Below are 18,897 nucleotides of genomic sequence, written 5' to 3'. Positions count from 1 at the left end.
TTAGTAATTTTAATGAGTAGGTACTGTGCATATTTATAAATATATTTCATGTTATTTCAATTCTAAGGGAGTTTATCTGTAAGTATACCGTATTTTATTAATTTTTACCATATTATCCGGCTATCTCGGATTTTCGATAACCCGGATCGGTCGCGGTCCCAATTAATCCGAGTTATCGAGGTTCCACTGTACTTTGAGGAAGGGTGTAGTAATGCGTGGGTTTTTTTTCTTTTTCTTTCATCTTCTTTTTTTTGGAATTTATGGCTTTGGTGAGAATTAATTAGCTTTAATAATTATTAGAAATAACATTTGTAACATAACAAGTAAAAAAAATACTATAAACTAAAAATTTGTTGTAAATTCGTATTTAAATCCGTTTTATTAGATAAAATCTAATGCGCGACCGATTTCGTGACAGAAAAGGGCGCGACTTTTCCCGGGTTAATTGCAAATATTTAATTAAAAAAAAACTTTTTATTTATTCCAAGTGACTGTCGGCCCTCGGCAATAACGTTATCTTCCATGCTGCGTTTAAATTTTAAAAAAATACTTATTAGTTTTCTCAGGATTCTAAAAAAATTAATACATTTAAAACACATTGACAATTTTGACAGGCGACATTTTGCGCCTTTCCCCTTAAATTTTTTTGCTAAATTAATGAAACACCCTGTATATTAAATTAAAAATATACATTTAAGTAAATAAACAATAATATTTTGTCATTTCAAAGTTTTCAAACAAATTTTATATAGGTGGTCTGAATAATTAGGAACCATATGGGAAAGTGTTTTATTATTAATTTTACGAGAAAAAGTTATTCTTCATAAAAATATCTGCATTGTCTAGAACTCAGAATACAACCATCAAGTATCAAATTTTAGGAATCTTAAACGAGGTATGCCAAAAAATATGAGTTTCGGTCAAGAGCAAAGTACATTTTTTTAGTTTTCACAATATTGAAAAGTTATTATGAAAAGTTGTTCAGCATTAAAAACTATGTTTCTATAATGTGCAATTACATCCATCTAATTAAAATATTGTGATCTAGAAAGGCACTTTACTCTTGATGGGAACTCATATTCTTTTACACATATCTCATATAAAATTGATAAAATTTGATAGGATTTGATAGTTGCATTTTAGATTTTAAACCATGCAAAGCTTTTTATAAAGAACTTTTTATCGTACAATATGTAATTGTACTTTTCAACAACGCCTTTTCGTTTATTAGAAATAATATAATAATAGTATATTATTCAACGAGCTTGTAATGATGGCTATTACTCACGATGATGAAGTTTGCGACACGAGCCGTAGGCGAGTGTCGTAATTTATCAGAGTGAGTAATAGCCATTACATGCGAGTAGAATACTATACTTTTTCTACGACCTTTTTTTTATTTTAATTAGTAAAAAATTTAATTATCAATTACTGTAGATTTAAATAATAATAATTTACAAAAATACCTAAATGCTATTTACCCCTAGTACGTGGCTGAAAAATTGGTTACCTTCTATTACTAAATTCTTATTTATTGTAAAAATACAACTAGAAATAGTCAATATAAGTTCTATTCGTTTTCGAAAAATTATAAGCTTAAATTTGTACCTACTGTCAGTGAATCTAATAAATGGCTGTTGTCGGTGGACGTATTTCATATATAGTTATAATGTATATTTACATTTAACTAGGTATTTATTATAATATAATAATATAACTATACATAATATGTTATAACATATTTAACACAATATAACTTGAAAAACAAACACAATATTAGTTATAAATTCCAATTAACATAAACAAAATGCGCTAATGTCACTGTCACTAAATTAAATGATAAACGTCAAAATTTTTAGTAAACAAGATATAAACGTAAAAAATATACTGACATTGTTACAGTTAAAATTAAAAACGTAAAAAATAAAAGTTAATTATTGGTATAAATTACAATAATTATTGTATTAAATAAACAAGTTTAAGTAATTTTATTTGCAGTTTATATACGATTAATATTAAAAGTGGCATGCGCTACTTGAATCTAACTTCAGCCCGTGAGTAATGACCCGTGAGTAACTTTAGCCCGTGAGTAATGAATTATTACTCACGGGTACAGTAATGGGTGCTATTATCTATGAAAAAATAACGAATAATGAGCATGTTATTAAACGGTCGTAGAAAAATCTTTTATTACCAATAATTAGCCTTTTTCATTTATTACAAATAAAGTAATAACTCTTTTATTATTATTAATTAATTAATCATTAAAAATAAAAGAGTTATCACATTATTCGTAATAAATGAAAAGGGCGTTGGGTATCTGTAATTTCAGAAAAAAAAATTAATTAAAAGGATGTACTTGCATATTAAGACCTAGTTTTTAATTAATTCCAAACAACTTTTCATAATAATAATTTTCGATATTGTGAAATATAAGGTACTCTTGATCGAAATTCATATTTTTGTTACTCGTAATAAGATTGATACAATTTTATATTAATTTGGTGGTATTTTAGTTTTAAGACTATGCAAAGCATTTTATGAAGAGTAAATTTTTTCCGTAAAATTAATAATAAAAAAGTTTCCCATATGGTTCCAAGTTACGCAGGCAAAAATGTCATAATTTTCTTTTTTTTTTCTCAATTGTAAATTGTGGATTTTATTAGAGGAAACCCGATTATATTTAAAATGAATTATTATTATTACATAGGTATATGTAATGATTATGATACTTACCATTTTCCCAATTATTAATTTAATTTCCACACCACTTAAAATAACAACAAATAAAAAAGATTGTCCTATATTTTTTACACGAAAACAAAAGTTTAAAATCAGGGCAGAATAAACCCAACGGGTACTGCAATAATAGTCGTAATTATTAACTTCAATATAAAATAAAATTTTAAACCTTTCACTGTAGGAAACCACCCGTTCACCAGTAACAGTAAATAATTTTTGTGCCTAATAGACGAGAAGGGAAAAGGTATTATCAAATAAGCAGAGTGTGGGTCGGTTGGGCATGGGAAAATTTTGACAGCGTGGGAAAAATTTTATCTGCCACGCCCCACGCCACGCCCACCACAAAGCCACGCCCACCACAAAGCCACGCCCACCGCAAGCCACGCCCACCACAAAGCCACGCCCACCACAAAGCCACGCCCACCACAAAGCCACGCCCACAGACCAATGGTTGCCCACCGGCCAATGATTGCCCACCGACCAATGAGAAGGAAGCCTCGCCCACCCACAGCATCGCCCATGGACCAATGAGATCAAAGTCCAGCGACCAATGAGAACTTAGCCCCAATCACCGACCAATGAGAACTTAGTCCCGCCCAACGACCAATGGGAACACAGCCAGGCCCACCTACGTCACAAACCCTCGCCTTCCAAGATGGCCTCCTCTTTATTTCGTTTATCGCAAAATATACAGGGTGTAGTCAGAAAGCCAAATAAGACACTTATCCATGAAGCACCTATCTGCCATCTGCGCTGTTATTGGTTCGTTTATTACATGTAAGACATTAAACGAAAGAGGAGCAATCACAAAGACATTAGCAAAAGAGCATTAGAGCATGTCTCCGACCTGACTGATCATATATTGTTGGAAAGAGGAAGGCATGTTACCATATAAACAAAGATGTCAGCAATGACAAAACGGCACTATATCATATCTTCGTGTCTATTGGTCCAATTCGTGTGAATATGGTCTCGTTGGGAAAAAGAGGGGATATTGAATATGTTAACATAAAAACAAAGATGTCAGCAATGCCAAAACGACACTAGATCTTCGTTGCTATTGATTTTAGCGTAACAGCCGTTGAAGGAAAGGAGAAACATGGCAACACTGCCAAAACTGTAATATATTTGTTGCTATTGGAGATATTTTGACCTGTCAACTTAATGGGGATTCCACGTCTATCACAGTTCTCTAATCATGCCACCTGTCGGCTGCAACATGTAACTATGCCCAAGCCATCTAGAAGAACGTATACCATTTTTACAGTACGACCATCAAACATCCTCGATCTCCCTCCAATCATACATTCCTACAATGAACATATACCATTCTTACGCTGTGGCCAAACCAGCAAACATCTCACGTACAAGTCTTTTCTACGGAAAGTTGGGTAGTATCATGAAAATCACCAAACAAAAAAAAATGGTATTGCGATTCGCATACTGTATTTTATCTACTGCAAGGAGGGTAATATTATGTAGGTTGGTATTTTACTTTTATAGTTAAATAATCGTCTATTCAATATATAGGAGACTACATTTGCCATCTAGTTTTTATGTTTATTATTAGCTCTAATCCTTCCGTAAACGGAACATAATAATGTATACAACGTTTATATGATATATAAACCTTCGGTGTAGAATACTATGACGTTCCCCCCACTCATGGAAAATTCACAGATACACGATAGAATACTATGACGTTCCCCCACTCCTTCAAAATTCACAGATACATGATAGAATGAATAAAGCAAAAATCAGTATCATTCAATCATTCGATGAAGCAAGATGGAAAAAATTGAGTTGTTCAGAGGTCCGAACGCAGTCAGAAAAATTAAGCAGTTAAATGTAGATGATATACTTATTGATCAATGGATGACAAACACAAAAGTTACCTGCTACATCCTTTATGTCAGCGGAGTACCAGCATCATTTGTACTCTTATCGAAACGTGACTTTGATCCACTTGGACAACATGATGTACCAAGAGTATTAGAATACGTATACACTTTACCTAATCATCGGAGAAGAGGATATGCATGCAAACTTATACATCACATAAAGAAAAATAATGAATTCACTGCGTTCTGCTCCAACGAAGAATCTGAACGGCTTTTTTTAAAAAGCAAATGTATTAATCACGGCTTAATGAATTATAATGTAATGTTTAGATATCCATAATAAATTTATATAAAATATATCTTGTCTTATTTCTTACACGTTTAATGTACTTGTAAATAATAGATGGTGTAGCTTACAATGACAATACATAAAGATGCATGAAACTGCCATGGTTATTAATCCTATTTGATATCGCCCAATAGAAATATGGGGTATAATAAAATGAATGAAGAGATAAAGAAATGATAAAAATAAAACTTTTTTCATTTATCCACTCACTTATGCGGTTAAAAAAAACCTTAAAAAGGAAAAGGTATCTGCTGTTGCCATGCAACGCAGCAGTAGCACACACATTAAAAAACACATCCATCCTTGTTTGCATACAACAATACACTGATCCATAATATAAGAATCAATTTATAAATAATCACATAAAGCATATGATAGAGTGCCAAAGAGGCCTTATACATAACAGGTTGTTAAAACAGACATCTTAACGTAATTTGTCATTCAAAATCCTGTAATTTGAGGTGCTACATGATAAGATTCAACATATCAGGTAAATAATATAAGATAGAGGGTCAAAAAGGCCTTATACATAACAGGTTGTTAAAACAGACATCTTAACGTAATTTGTCATTCAAAATCCTGTAATTTGAGGTGCTACATGATAAGATTCAACATATCAGGTAAATAATATAAGATAGAGGGTCAAAAAGGCCTTATACATAACAGGTTGTTAAAACCGACATCACAACGTAATTTGTCATTCAAAACCCTGTAATTTGAGGTGCTACATGATAAGATTCGACATATCAGGGAAATAATAAACGATAATGTGTCAAAAAGGCGTTATATGTGACATGTTGTTAAAACCGACATCACAACGTAATTTGTCATTCAAAACCCTGTAATTTGAGGTGCTACATGATAAGATTCGACATATCAGGGAAATAATAAACGATAATGTGTCAAAAAGGCGTTATATGTGACATGTTGTTAAAACCGACATCACAACGTAATTTGTCATTCAAAACCCTGTAATTTGAGGTGCTACATGATAAGATTCGACATATCAGGCAAATAATAAACGATAATGTGTCCAAAGGGCGTTATACATGACATGGCGTTAAAACAGACACCGCAACGTAATTCATCATTCAAAATCCTTTAATTTGATGGGTCACACATTGATTTCTGATTATCCGTTCCGAAGATACATGGTACATTGCCATAACGGCCTAAGGGATAACTTGGTTGAGCTGTAAATGCTTATTTATTGTTATTGACGTTAAAACAAAGCCATTAGCATAGAAAAATCTCTTATCGCAGTTTGATCTCTAGCAAATCCTAATTCGCTCAATTTTGCACCAAGTGCTCCGTGCAATATATCAGTAGAAAGGTCTTTTCATGTATATTAAGAAAATCACTGACCAAGTGTGTTACGGTCATTATTTATGGCTGAAAACGACAAAAAACTACAAATTCTCAATGTACTATATTGACACAAAATGTACTTATATGGTACAAAAAAAAAAAAAGGCCTTATACAGAACATTGTGTTAAAACAGACATCACAACGTAATTCGTCATTCAAAATCCTTTAATTTGATGGGTCATACATTGATTTCTGATTATCCGTTCCAAAGATACAAATATTTGTACAAAATTATGAAAAATCGAATAATTTGAAATATTTACAAAAATATTTTAAGTTGTTTGTTAACATGCCGGGTGTGTATGGTTGATAAGAAAAGAGTGCAGACGTTATTTTTGTTAATATTAACCTCCAAAGATATGACAAGCCACAATGCTAAAAGTCCGAATGTAGTCGGATGATAACATGTAACCGCAGTTGTTATTTGTGTAAATGTTATCACATATTTTTAAAACTATAAGGTCTTGTTTTTGCAAAACACATTCAAACATTTGATCACGTTCATGCTGTGTGAATTTCGCCTATAAATACTGAAACAGACGAGCATATACCACAGTCGACATCTGACAGTTTCTACAGTATAGTTGCAGTGTTCAGTGGAAAATATTCAATTAAGGTAAGAGATTTTGCTGTTTATTTTACATATGGTTTTTATGAATTTATTGGTTTGCTATTTTTGTTAAATAATTTGGATGTACATGTGTTTCCTTTCATCTATGGGTAATACTGGTTTTAATTCTCTCTTCCCAACTTGTTTGCAGGTCTTCTAGGTATCTATATATACTTCTCTTAAAATAAAATGTGTGTACTATAGGTGATTTTATTCTTATATTCAATGTGATTTATTATAAGTAATTTTATTACTTGTTTTTATCATATCGTAGGATGTATCTGTCGCTAATATTTTTAACTGATTTTACGTTTTATCCCTAAAATAATAATAGCTGTTTATGACTCATTTCTACGGTACTTTTTCATCTTTTAATATTTCCTTGTTACATAAATAAATGAGGTAGGTTTTTACATTAAGATAATCATATTTTACTATTTAGTTCTAATACTTTCATGGTCTAGAATCCGCATATGGCCCAGAATCGGTATGCCGATACGTGGCCACTTTCGTGCACCAGAATCGTCATGTGGCGCAGAATCGGTATGCCGATACGTGGTCACTTTCATGCACCAGATTCCAGCTCATCATGAGCCAGAAGCGGTAGGCGGATTCCAGCTCATCATGAGCGGGAATCGGCATGCCGACTCTGGATCATGATGAGCCAGAATCGGTATGCCGATACGTGGTCACTTTCATGCACCAGAATCGCCATGTGACTCAGAATCGGTATGCCGATACGGGGGCCACTTTCATGCCCCAAAATCGCCATGTGGTCCCGAATCGGTGGTATGCCGACTCCCGGGCACTCAAGAATAGTAACTTTTTATGATACATTTAGCGCGGTACTCCGTCTTCTTTTAGCACATTTTTCTTGTTATCTGCATCACGATAATAGTATTTTACCGTTTAGTTCTTATTTTCTAATTTGAATTATAAATATGTGTTATTTCATGTTTTTTCAGGCATGTATGATGCAACACCCGTCCGTATATTTCTGAACAATTTTATGATTTATTTCAGTATCTTTTTATGCCGCATTCTACCGTACTTTTGTTTTTCAACAATATACAATGAAGCGTAGCTGTCATTTATATTTTATATACGACCAAGCGTAGCTGGTATTTATTTTTAACAGTGTGATAATAATCGTGTTGCATTTTCTATTTTATGTACGACCCAACTTATTTTTATTTTTAAAAATATATTGACACTCTTTGTAATGCATTGGGTTAGTAAATAAGAGACAATATGAGTCATTTTATTATTTCATTTAAATTTTTTTTTTTTTTTTTATGCTAGTACATTATTACAGTTTTTAATTAAAAACTAAATGCCCTAGTCGATTTATTTTAACATTTTTATCCAGAGGTCCAACGACATAATGGTTAAACGATGATGTCTCGTAATCTATGCTTGTGCGCTGTTTAAATTGTCGGTCAGAGCGTTCAACACTCTTACGATGTTTTTTCTCAGTTTTCCGAACATTTTCACAGGGGCTTCGACGCATGTTTGAGTTATTTTTAAACAAAGGTTTTATGATCTTATTAAATTTATCCGGGAATGCTTGATGCCTCAAATATCCTAGGGAATCTCTATGAACACCTGTGACTTCTAATATTTTTTTTATAGTTTAGGCTATCATTTGGTGTAAAGTCTTGAGGATACATATAAAATTATAGTATATAGACCACAAGTAGCCTTGTACTTGCTATCGTTAATCAGTATATTCTTAGGAGCAAATTTGATTTCCATATCACCCATTAGCCATTTATCAGTTTTCCAAACATAGTGTGGACCATAAGCTCTATCAAGGTCTGGTGAATGATGCCAATATTTTTGAAGGTGTTCATCTTCTTCTTCATCTGTGCTTTCTTCATCCTTCTGGCGCATATTTCTCAAACGATTGTTTTGGTGTCCGCTGGTCTCTTCATGCTTCTCTGTCTGATGTGAAGTTTTCAGATAATTGTTTAGTTCTCCAAGAGGTTCAGTACTAGGTGTTAAAACTGTTTTGAGTTGTTGTTCACGTTGCATTATTATTTTGAGTGAATTATACTTTTTTTAATAACTTAGCAAGCTGCTTGACACGATGTTCACCGTTAATTTTCTTGTATCTGAATGCCGTTTCTCTAGTTAACACCTTTATCTATATCCGCTAACTCGCATCTGACATATAGCTAACATGCATCTGGCATACATCTGACTTGCATCTGACTAGCATCTGACTTGCATAGTATGACAGATATGTTAGTTCTGTCACGTATTAACGTGACAGAACGTGACAGAACGTGACGTAAAATAACGTGACAGAACGTGTCAGCACCTAACAGAACGTGACAGAACGTGTCAGCACCTAACTCTCTCTATCTCTCTCTCTCTTTCTCTGCTATCACACTTTCTTTGCGCTCAACAACCTTTTTGCTACAAGCATCAATGACGTACTTAAGTAACTAACAGAACGTGACAGTAACTAACAGAGCGTTACGTGAATGACGTAAATCACGTGACAGTACTCAACAGAACGTGACAGAACGTGACAGAACGTGACGTAAAATAACGTGACAGAACGTGTCAGCACCTAACAGAACGTGACAGAACGTGTCAGCACCTAACTCTCTCTATCTCTCTCTCTCTTTCTCTGCTATCACACTTTCTTTGCGCTCAACAACCTTTTTGCTACAAGCATCAATGACGTACTTAAGTAACTAACAGAACGTGACAGTAACTAACAGAGCGTTACGTGAATGACGTAAATCACGTGACAGTACTCAACAGAACGTGACAGAACGTGACAGAACGTGACGTAAAATAACGTGACAGAACGTGTCAGCACCTAACAGAACGTGACAGAACGTGTCAGCACCTAACTCTCTCTATCTCTCTCTCTCTTTCTCTGCTATCACACTTTCTTTGCGCTCAACAACCTTTTTGCTACAAGCATCAATGACGTACTTCCTATTAACAAGTGATATATTGTTTGTAACAATATAACCTAATTCTTTAATTATTTGTTTTATAGCTAAGTAGGTCATTGATGCTTGTAGCAAAAAGGTTGTTGAGCGCAAAGAAAGTGTGATAGCAGAGAAAGAGAGAGAGAGATAGAGAGAGTTAGGTGCTGACACGTTCTGTCACGTTCTGTTAGGTGCTGACACGTTCTGTCACGTTATTTTACGTCACGTTCTGTCACGTTCTGTCACGTTCTGTTGAGTACTGTCACGTGATTTACGTCATTCACGTAACGCTCTGTTAGTTACTGTCACGTTCTGTTAGTTACTTAAGTACGTCATTGATGCTTGTAGCAAAAAGGTTGTTGAGCGCAAAGAAAGTGTGATAGCAGAGAAAGAGAGAGAGAGATAGAGAGAGTTAGGTGCTGACACGTTCTGTCACGTTCTGTTAGGTGCTGACACGTTCTGTCACGTTATTTTACGTCACGTTCTGTCACGTTCTGTCACGTTCTGTTGAGTACTGTCACGTGATTTACGTCATTCACGTAACGCTCTGTTAGTTACTGTCACGTTCTGTTAGTTACTTAAGTACGTCATTGATGCTTGTAGCAAAAAGGTTGTTGAGCGCAAAGAAAGTGTGATAGCAGAGAAAGAGAGAGAGAGATAGAGAGAGTTAGGTGCTGACACGTTCTGTCACGTTCTGTTAGGTGCTGACACGTTCTGTCACGTTATTTTACGTCACGTTCTGTCACGTTCTGTCACGTTAATACGTGACAGAACTAACATATCTGTCATACTATGCAAGTCAGATGCTAGTCAGATGCAAGTCAGATGTATGCCAGATGCATGTTAGCTATATGTCAGATGCGAGTTAGCGGATATAGATAAAGGTGTTAACTAGAGAAACGGCATTCAGATACAAGAAAATTAACGGTGAACATCGTGTCAAGCAGCTTGCTAAGTTATTAAAAAAAGTATAATTCACTCAAAATAATAATGCAACGTGAACAACAACTCAAAACAGTTTTAACACCTAGTACTGAACCTCTTGGAGAACTAAACAATTATCTGAAAACTTCACATCAGACAGAGAAGCATGAAGAGACCAGCGGACACCAAAACAATCGTTTGAGAAATATGCGCCAGAAGGATGAAGAAAGCACAGATGAAGAAGAAGATGAACACCTTCAAAAATATTGGCATCATTCACCAGACCTTGATAGAGCTTATGGTCCACACTATGTTTGGAAAACTGATAAATGGCTAATGGGTGATATGGAAATCAAATTTGCTCCTAAGAATATACTGATTAACGATAGCAAGTACAAGGCTACTTGTGGTCTATATACTATAATTTTATATGTATCCTCAAGACTTTACACCAAATGATAGCCTAAACTATAAAAAAAATATTAGAAGTCACAGGTGTTCATAGAGATTCCCTAGGATATTTGAGGCATCAAGCATTCCCGGATAAATTTAATAAGATCATAAAACCTTTGTTTAAAAATAACTCAAACATGCGTCGAAGCCCCTGTGAAAATGTTCGGAAAACTGAGAAAAAACATCGTAAGAGTGTTGAACGCTCTGACCGACAATTTAAACAGCGCACAAGCATAGATTACGAGACATCATCGTTTAACCATTATGTCGTTGGACCTCTGGATAAAAATGTTAAAATAAATCGACTAGGGCATTTAGTTTTTAATTAAAAACTGTAATAATGTACTAGCATAAAAAAAAAAAAAAAAAATTTAAATGAAATAATAAAATGACTCATATTGTCTCTTATTTACTAACCCAATGCATTACAAAGAGTGTCAATATATTTTTAAAAATAAAAATAAGTTGGGTCGTACATAAAATAGAAAATGCAACACGATTATTATCACACTGTTAAAAATAAATACCAGCTACGCTTGGTCGTATATAAAATATAAATGACAGCTACGCTTCATTGTATATTGTTGAAAAACAAAAGTACGGTAGAATGCGGCATAAAAAGATACTGAAATAAATCATAAAATTGTTCAGAAATATACGGACGGGTGTTGCATCATACATGCCTGAAAAAACATGAAATAACACATATTTATAATTCAAATTAGAAAATAAGAACTAAACGGTAAAATACTATTATCGTGATGCAGATAACAAGAAAAATGTGCTAAAAGAAGACGGAGTACCGCGCTAAATGTATCATAAAAAGTTACTATTCTTGAGTGCCCGGGAGTCGGCATACCACCGATTCGGGACCACATGGCGATTTTGGGGCATGAAAGTGGCCCCCGTATCGGCATACCGATTCTGAGTCACATGGCGATTCTGGTGCATGAAAGTGACCACGTATCGGCATACCGATTCTGGCTCATCATGATCCAGAGTCGGCATGCCGATTCCCGCTCATGATGAGCTGGAATCCGCCTACCGCTTCTGGCTCATGATGAGCTGGAATCTGGTGCATGAAAGTGACCACGTATCGGCATACCGATTCTGCGCCACATGACGATTCTGGTGCACGAAAGTGGCCACGTATCGGCATACCGATTCTGGGCCATATGCGGATTCTAGACCATGAAAGTATTAGAACTAAATAGTAAAATATGATTATCTTAATGTAAAAACCTACCTCATTTATTTATGTAACAAGGAAATATTAAAAGATGAAAAAGTACCGTAGAAATGAGTCATAAACAGCTATTATTATTTTAGGGATAAAACGTAAAATCAGTTAAAAATATTAGCGACAGATACATCCTACGATATGATAAAAACAAGTAATAAAATTACTTATAATAAATCACATTGAATATAAGAATAAAATCACCTATAGTACACACATTTTATTTTAAGAGAAGTATATATAGATACCTAGAAGACCTGCAAACAAGTTGGGAAGAGAGAATTAAAACCAGTATTACCCATAGATGAAAGGAAACACATGTACATCCAAATTATTTAACAAAAATAGCAAACCAATAAATTCATAAAAACCATATGTAAAATAAACAGCAAAATCTCTTACCTTAATTGAATATTTTCCACTGAACACTGCAACTATACTGTAGAAACTGTCAGATGTCGACTGTGGTATATGCTCGTCTGTTTCAGTATTTATAGGCGAAATTCACACAGCATGAACGTGATCAAATGTTTGAATGTGTTTTGCAAAAACAAGACCTTATAGTTTTAAAAATATGTGATAACATTTACACAAATAACAACTGCGGTTACATGTTATCATCCGACTACATTCGGACTTTTAGCATTGTGGCTTGTCATATCTTTGGAGGTTAATATTAACAAAAATAACGTCTGCACTCTTTTCTTATCAACCATACACACCCGGCATGTTAACAAACAACTTAAAATATTTTTGTAAATATTTCAAATTATTCGATTTTTCATAATTTTGTACAAATATTTGTATCTTTGGAACGGATAATCAGAAATCAATGTATGACCCATCAAATTAAAGGATTTTGAATGACGAATTACGTTGTGATGTCTGTTTTAACACAATGTTCTGTATAAGGCCTTTTTTTTTTTTTGTACCATATAAGTACATTTTGTGTCAATATAGTACATTGAGAATTTGTAGTTTTTTGTCGTTTTCAGCCATAAATAATGACCGTAACACACTTGGTCAGTGATTTTCTTAATATACATGAAAAGACCTTTCTACTGATATATTGCACGGAGCACTTGGTGCAAAATTGAGCGAATTAGGATTTGCTAGAGATCAAACTGCGATAAGAGATTTTTCTATGCTAATGGCTTTGTTTTAACGTCAATAACAATAAATAAGCATTTACAGCTCAACCAAGTTATCCCTTAGGCCGTTATGGCAATGTACCATGTATCTTCGGAACGGATAATCAGAAATCAATGTGTGACCCATCAAATTAAAGGATTTTGAATGATGAATTACGTTGCGGTGTCTGTTTTAACGCCATGTCATGTATAACGCCCTTTGGACACATTATCGTTTATTATTTGCCTGATATGTCGAATCTTATCATGTAGCACCTCAAATTACAGGGTTTTGAATGACAAATTACGTTGTGATGTCGGTTTTAACAACATGTCACATATAACGCCTTTTTGACACATTATCGTTTATTATTTCCCTGATATGTCGAATCTTATCATGTAGCACCTCAAATTACAGGGTTTTGAATGACAAATTACGTTGTGATGTCGGTTTTAACAACATGTCACATATAACGCCTTTTTGACACATTATCGTTTATTATTTCCCTGATATGTCGAATCTTATCATGTAGCACCTCAAATTACAGGGTTTTGAATGACAAATTACGTTGTGATGTCGGTTTTAACAACCTGTTATGTATAAGGCCTTTTTGACCCTCTATCTTATATTATTTACCTGATATGTTGAATCTTATCATGTAGCACCTCAAATTACAGGATTTTGAATGACAAATTACGTTAAGATGTCTGTTTTAACAACCTGTTATGTATAAGGCCTTTTTGACCCTCTATCTTATATTATTTACCTGATATGTTGAATCTTATCATGTAGCACCTCAAATTACAGGATTTTGAATGACAAATTACGTTAAGATGTCTGTTTTAACAACCTGTTATGTATAAGGCCTCTTTGGCACTCTATCATATGCTTTATGTGATTATTTATAAATTGATTCTTATATTATGGATCAGTGTATTGTTGTATGCAAACAAGGATGGATGTGTTTTTTAATGTGTGTGCTACTGCTGCGTTGCATGGCAACAGCAGATACCTTTTCCTTTTTAAGGTTTTTTTTAACCGCATAAGTGAGTGGATAAATGAAAAAAGTTTTATTTTTATCATTTCTTTATCTCTTCATTCATTTTATTATACCCCATATTTCTATTGGGCGATATCAAATAGGATTAATAACCATGGCAGTTTCATGCATCTTTATGTATTGTCATTGTAAGCTACACCATCTATTATTTACAAGTACATTAAACGTGTAAGAAATAAGACAAGATATATTTTATATAAATTTATTATGGATATCTAAACATTACATTATAATTCATTAAGCCGTGATTAATACATTTGCTTTTTAAAAAAAGCCGTTCAGATTCTTCGTTGGAGCAGAACGCAGTGAATTCATTATTTTTCTTTATGTGATGTATAAGTTTGCATGCATATCCTCTTCTCCGATGATTAGGTAAAGTGTATACGTATTCTAATACTCTTGGTACATCATGTTGTCCAAGTGGATCAAAGTCACGTTTCGATAAGAGTACAAATGATGCTGGTACTCCGCTGACATAAAGGATGTAGCAGGTAACTTTTGTGTTTGTCATCCATTGATCAATAAGTATATCATCTACATTTAACTGCTTAATTTTTCTGACTGCGTTCGGACCTCTGAACAACTCAATTTTTTCCATCTTGCTTCATCGAATGATTGAATGATACTGATTTTTGCTTTATTCATTCTATCATGTATCTGTGAATTTTGAAGGAGTGGGGGAACGTCATAGTATTCTATCGTGTATCTGTGAATTTTCCATGAGTGGGGGGAACGTCATAGTATTCTACACCGAAGGTTTATATATCATATAAACGTTGTATACATTATTATGTTCCGTTTACGGAAGGATTAGAGCTAATAATAAACATAAAAACTAGATGGCAAATGTAGTCTCCTATATATTGAATAGACGATTATTTAACTATAAAAGTAAAATACCAACCTACATAATATTACCCTCCTTGCAGTAGATAAAATACAGTATGCGAATCGCAATACCATTTTTTTTTGTTTGGTGATTTTCATGATACTACCCAACTTTCCGTAGAAAAGACTTGTACGTGAGATGTTTGCTGGTTTGGCCACAGCGTAAGAATGGTATATGTTCATTGTAGGAATGTATGATTGGAGGGAGATCGAGGATGTTTGATGGTCGTACTGTAAAAATGGTATACGTTCTTCTAGATGGCTTGGGCATAGTTACATGTTGCAGCCGACAGGTGGCATGATTAGAGAACTGTGATAGACGTGGAATCCCCATTAAGTTGACAGGTCAAAATATCTCCAATAGCAACAAATATATTACAGTTTTGGCAGTGTTGCCATGTTTCTCCTTTCCTTCAACGGCTGTTACGCTAAAATCAATAGCAACGAAGATCTAGTGTCGTTTTGGCATTGCTGACATCTTTGTTTTTATGTTAACATATTCAATATCCCCTCTTTTTCCCAACGAGACCATATTCACACGAATTGGACCAATAGACACGAAGATATGATATAGTGCCGTTTTGTCATTGCTGACATCTTTGTTTATATGGTAACATGCCTTCCTCTTTCCAACAATATATGATCAGTCAGGTCGGAGACATGCTCTAATGCTCTTTTGCTAATGTCTTTGTGATTGCTCCTCTTTCGTTTAATGTCTTACATGTAATAAACGAACCAATAACAGCGCAGATGGCAGATAGGTGCTTCATGGATAAGTGTCTTATTTGGCTTTCTGACTACACCCTGTATATTTTGCGATAAACGAAATAAAGAGGAGGCCATCTTGGAAGGCGAGGGTTTGTGACGTAGGTGGGCCTGGCTGTGTTCCCATTGGTCGTTGGGCGGGACTAAGTTCTCATTGGTCGGTGATTGGGGCTAAGTTCTCATTGGTCGCTGGACTTTGATCTCATTGGTCCATGGGCGATGCTGTGGGTGGGCGAGGCTTCCTTCTCATTGGTCGGTGGGCAATCATTGGCCGGTGGGCAACCATTGGTCTGTGGGCGTGGCTTTGTGGTGGGCGTGGCTTTGTGGTGGGCGTGGCTTTGTGGTGGGCGTGGCTTGCGGTGGGCGTGGCTTTGTGGTGGGCGTGGCTTTGTGGTGGGCGTGGCGTGGGGCGTGGCAGATAAAATTTTTCCCACGCTGTCAAAATTTTCCCATGCCCAACCGACCCACACTCTGCTCAAATACATAATCATAATTCATAGAGTATTTGTTTACTTAAGGGTATTTATTATAAATTCGAGTAAAAGATTCACTTTATACGAGTAAAACTGCTTGATCTATCAAGTTGTGTTTTTGTACAAGTAAACTGCTAAGTTGCGTTTTATGGGTGTTAATGATTTATGTTTCTACTCGTGAAGGAGTGTGATTTGATGTTTATTTGACTATTTTGAGTGTCGCTTTAGTTTACATTACAACATAAAATCGATTGGATGGTATGCCAAACGTACTTCAATCTACTTCAAAGAAAAAAATTAGGAAGGAACAACAAAATATATTTTTAGAGGAGTAAGTTCAACATTTCAGGGCAGGAATAATTATTATTTGATTTTTGAGATTTCTCTAGCTGTTCATGAAATAATTAAAATTGTATATAAAAAATGATTATCTCATTTAAAATAAATATTTCTTATTTACCAAACCTTCGGTTTGGCGCCCCTTTGGGGTTACGCCCGCGTGCGCCGCACACGTTGCACGCCCGGTTACGGGGGCCCTGTGGCCCGGTGCAAGAGGAAGACGGCACATGGAGAATCAGGACAAATGACGAGGATAATGAACTGAATGAAAGGTATGATATTGTAAGATTTGTGAAAAACAGTCTTAGCCATGGCTGGGACATGTTCAGAGACAAGAAGATGCGGAAACAGCAAAGACAATATTACAATGGAAGCCGATAAGAAGACAAGAAAAAGAAAGGTCCATAACAAGATGGTTGGATGACGTGGACACTGACAAAAGTAATTTATTTATTTTATTTATTTATTTAAAACACGGGATAACCCCATTAACAGTTAAATTACAATACAATATCAGTTAGGTTTCAAAACATAAATTACCTATAGTATAGAATCAATAACAAAAATTTACATTTAAAAAGTTCACTACAGACATACCAAAAACATACAAAATATAATAAGAAGAAAATTCAACAATGACGACGGCCCTGAATAACCTAACGAAAGGTGTGATTATTTCTAGTCTCAAGAAAATTGCAAATTTTGTGTAGAAAGAGTAATAATTTATTTATAAATAGTTCAGTGACAAGTTTATTAGACACCAGTAAGTGCATCCATCGTATTATTTTTGTTTAACAACGTGGTAAACCAGTTTTGGCTAATTCTTATTTAATAACATCAATAAAGTACGATATAAGCTACAATTTATCCCAGTTTTTTTACTGGTTTAATTACATGCTAACTTACTGGTCAGGTCCGTATTAGTTTGAAACACATGTCTCGTGTTAAATTTAAAAATCGAACCTAACATTCAGAGTCTCTCTGACTCGCAATATGTACAACAACTGCAGACAAATACCAATAAAACCTATTCATCAGCAACTTCTACACCTTTTCCGTCGAAACTTCAAGCGATTGTCTTCAGCGCCTTAGAAAATACGAAGCTGCAAGATTACTTAATTCCGTTGGGAAATCTAATACAACCAAAAATATTATATTTTCGTCTCGATTATCGAACAATCGGATATGTATGTACCTTTCAAGCAAACAACTGGTGGACGAATTTATGCAAAAGCACGGACAAATAAAAATCGAGTATAATATTGTACAAGCTAGAAGACTGATTTCTCTAGCCGAACGTATCGTTTTATCAGGCGTATGTCCCAGTATACCACACAGTTTGTTAACTGATTATTTACAAAAAATAGGACTTAATCTTCTCTCCCCAGTCACCTTCCTAAAAATTAGTTCTAATCTGCCTAAATATAATCATATTTTGAGCTTCAGAAGACAAATACACGTTAGTCCTCACAATATCTCCTTACCCGACTCATTCCTTTTAGACTTCGATAATACAACATATCGAATTTTCTTAGAAACTTTGGCCTGTTATACCTGCAAAAAGTCTGGACCCATCGCCACAAATTGTTCCAATAAAATGGAGTCAATAGCAAATTCAAATAACAGTCAATCGATCTCTTCTTCCTCACCCGAAACTATGCCTCAACCTATGCTACAATTCTATCTCACGAACAAATTCCTATCGAAGAAAGCTCAGCAAATAATCTGAACACTTCTAATATAGAAGAAAGTCAAGAAGTTA

General features: G+C 34.5%; 1 protein-coding gene and 2 long non-coding RNA genes across 4 annotated transcripts in view; 1 reads left to right on the top strand and 2 right to left on the bottom strand.

Annotated features, from left to right (window-relative positions):
• Positions 1-18,897, bottom strand: part of LOC126878533 (oxysterol-binding protein-related protein 1) — a 159,361-nt gene that overhangs the window by 115,279 nt on the left and 25,185 nt on the right. The window lies entirely within an intron of this gene.
• LOC126878534 (uncharacterized) lies at positions 4,589-12,968 on the bottom strand. The gene is made up of 2 exons (XR_007695693.1): positions 12,882-12,968; positions 4,589-6,831 (listed from the first exon to the last, which is right to left on the bottom strand). It is a non-coding gene; the product is annotated as an uncharacterized LOC126878534 (long non-coding RNA).
• LOC126878535 (uncharacterized) lies at positions 6,831-15,210 on the top strand. The gene is made up of 2 exons (XR_007695694.1): positions 6,831-6,917; positions 12,968-15,210. It is a non-coding gene; the product is annotated as an uncharacterized LOC126878535 (long non-coding RNA).

The sequence above is a fragment of the Diabrotica virgifera genome, chromosome 10, assembly GCF_917563875.1.
Source record: "Diabrotica virgifera virgifera chromosome 10, PGI_DIABVI_V3a".
NCBI lineage: Eukaryota > Metazoa > Arthropoda > Insecta > Coleoptera > Chrysomelidae > Diabrotica > Diabrotica virgifera.
Note: the sequence above shows the minus strand (reverse complement) of the source record. Positions and strands in the feature narration are given on the sequence as shown.